Source organism: Geospiza fortis, unplaced genomic scaffold (genome assembly GCF_000277835.1).
Source record: "Geospiza fortis unplaced genomic scaffold, GeoFor_1.0 scaffold275, whole genome shotgun sequence".
Classification (NCBI taxonomy): domain Eukaryota; kingdom Metazoa; phylum Chordata; class Aves; order Passeriformes; family Thraupidae; genus Geospiza; species Geospiza fortis.
Genome location: NW_005054341.1, coordinates 4,990,910 through 4,993,116, shown reverse-complemented (window position 1 = coordinate 4,993,116; position 2,207 = coordinate 4,990,910). Strand labels below are relative to the sequence as shown.

The 2,207-nt window shown below is 54.2% G+C and overlaps 1 protein-coding gene across 1 annotated transcript in view; it reads left to right on the top strand.

Annotated features, from left to right (window-relative positions):
- XRN2 (5'-3' exoribonuclease 2) overlaps positions 1–483 on the top strand; it is a 33,093-nt gene extending 32,610 nt beyond the window's left edge. Inside the window, exon 30 of the mRNA XM_031058283.1 lies at positions 1–483. This exon is cut by the window's left edge and continues 276 nt beyond it. The gene's annotated coding sequence lies outside the window, so the exon portion shown is untranslated.
- The last annotated feature ends 1,724 nt before the right edge of the window (positions 484–2,207 follow it).

Sequence of the window (2,207 nt, the reverse complement as noted above, 5' to 3'; positions counted from 1 at the left end):
GGATTGCCGTCGGACGAGGTGGGTGTGCTGCGTTGTCCTCCTTACATATCCAAGCTGTGCCGAGCGCTGCCCGCCCCTCTGAACTCCAAACATCCTCTACTCCACACACAAGAGCCTGAAAACAGACAAGGAGTTGGAAAGAATGCCCAGAAATGGGATTTTATGGACTCTAGGGGCAGACCCAGCAGGCGGCACTGAGAGACACGGCCCTCGCTGCTCCTTGGCAGATGCTTCCTTCGGTTTCTCGGACTCTGAAGTAAAACATTTCAACTTTTTGGATGTGTGCCCATTTCTGGCGTGGGTTTTGTCATGGCATAACCAGGCAGGGGCCGTGGGTTTGTCTGTTTGATACCTAATTTAAAACGGCTGCGAAGGGCAGGAATTCCATTCGTTTTTAGCACTCTTTCTAGGGATTTTCTGTGTGAGTGTACCAAATCAGTAAATATTTTTATTTGCTTTATAAAGTGGCTTTTGAAATTCTGAGCAGTGGCGTGTGGTTAATTTCCAGCCCCCTCCAGAGCCTGTTTGTATCTTTTACTTGTGTGCACACATTCCTGTTGATTTATTGGAAAATAATTCCACCCAACCTCTAGAATTTAAAATCTTTGTGTAATTTAAAAAAAGGAAAATTAGGAGAGCATCCAGTTCAGCTTTCCCTTTGGATTTTTCAATTAAATCCAGGTATTGTGTAAAGTTCCCAGCCCCGCTCTTGCTCCAACTCCTTGGTGCTCCCTTCTTTCCAAACATCCAGGTATTAATCACCAGCAACTGGGGTAAAAGCCCTGACAGCCCCGTTTAACTTGGAAGGAAGAAATCAACCTGGATTCATTATTTTCAAGTGATGGAAGGTGGAGAAGAATCCTTCATTGTGATGCAGCATTCCCGGGGCTGGGAGCCGCCAGCCCTCCCCAAGGCCTTCTCCCACGGCCGGGAAAAGATTGGGGTGCTCAAAAAGAGCCATTTTGCTTTTCCAGCAGGACAAAACCAGCTCTGAGGGTGAGTTTTCTTGGGAATGGGCTGGAGGAAGGAGTGGGGTGGGTTGCCTACATTCCAAAGGTGGATGGACCCCCGTGCTGGTGGCTTTGTCCCTTGCTCCCGTTTTTTGGGGCACAAAAAGTCTGGGTAAACATTTGGAGAGCTGCTGTGGGAAAGGCTCATCCCTGCAGGTTTCACTTTGCCCAACCCTTCACCCCCTTGCAGTGTGAGTGGAGCCAGCCTGGGCTCTAGGAGCTGCGCTGCCCACTCGGAGCCTTGGAGCTCTGCTTGGAGCCGTGTGCTGGCCTGGGGCTTCCTTCCCTCGGCTCTGATGCAGGGCTGGGATGCCGGACCTGGCCGGGCAGCACCAGCCTTCCTGGGGCTCTGCTGCAGCTCCCTGTGCCCCCAGCTGCTGGGGGGCACCCTGGGACAGCATCCCTGTGGAGCTCCTCAGGCTGCTTTGCTGACAGGTAACATTTGTTTTTCCCCAGGCTGGAGCTGAGCCTGGCATATTCCCTTGGATTTAACAGAGTTTGAGGGAGAAGCCACTCACCAGGCTGGGCTCAGTCCCACCCCACACACTCTGGGCTGTTTCCCCGTGGGACCCAACAGGGAGAAATTCTCCGTCATGGAACAGGGAGGGAGCCGGGGGGGAAAGGGGTCTCTTTCCAGAAGAACGGTGGAGATTCCCTTCCCCTCCAGCCTCCCGCTTGGGGCTTGGGAACGGGTCTGGGAGTGGGTCTGTGGTCTTGCAGAGGCCAAAATCAATCCGATTTTCCGTTTCAGAATCGTTCCCTCATGGCACAGCCGGGAGTGGAGCAGCCCCCGGTGCTTCCCGGGGCTGGGGTTCAGCGGGTCCCCCAAGGATGGGGAGCCTGGCTGAGGCGGGAGGGATGCGGAATTAAATCCTTGGCAGCCGACAGGGAAGCAGAAAAAAGGGGGATTTTGAGGTTGTCCTTCAGTCCATACACCGAGAAAGAAGCAGCCGAGTCGTGAGAACAAGGCTTCCTTTTATTGTTTAAAATAAAATTAAAATAAAAAATAAAAGAAAGGAAACTTGCCGGAAAGTCCCGAGGAGCGTTTCCCGACGTGCGGGATTTCCTCGGACGGTGGCGCGGGGATAAACCCCGTTCGGGCGCCGCGCATCCTCCGGCCCCGGCTGCTGCGGGGTCCGATCCCGGCGGGAAGCGGGGTCCAGCCCCGGGGATCCCCGGGCTCTCCCTCCCCTCCGC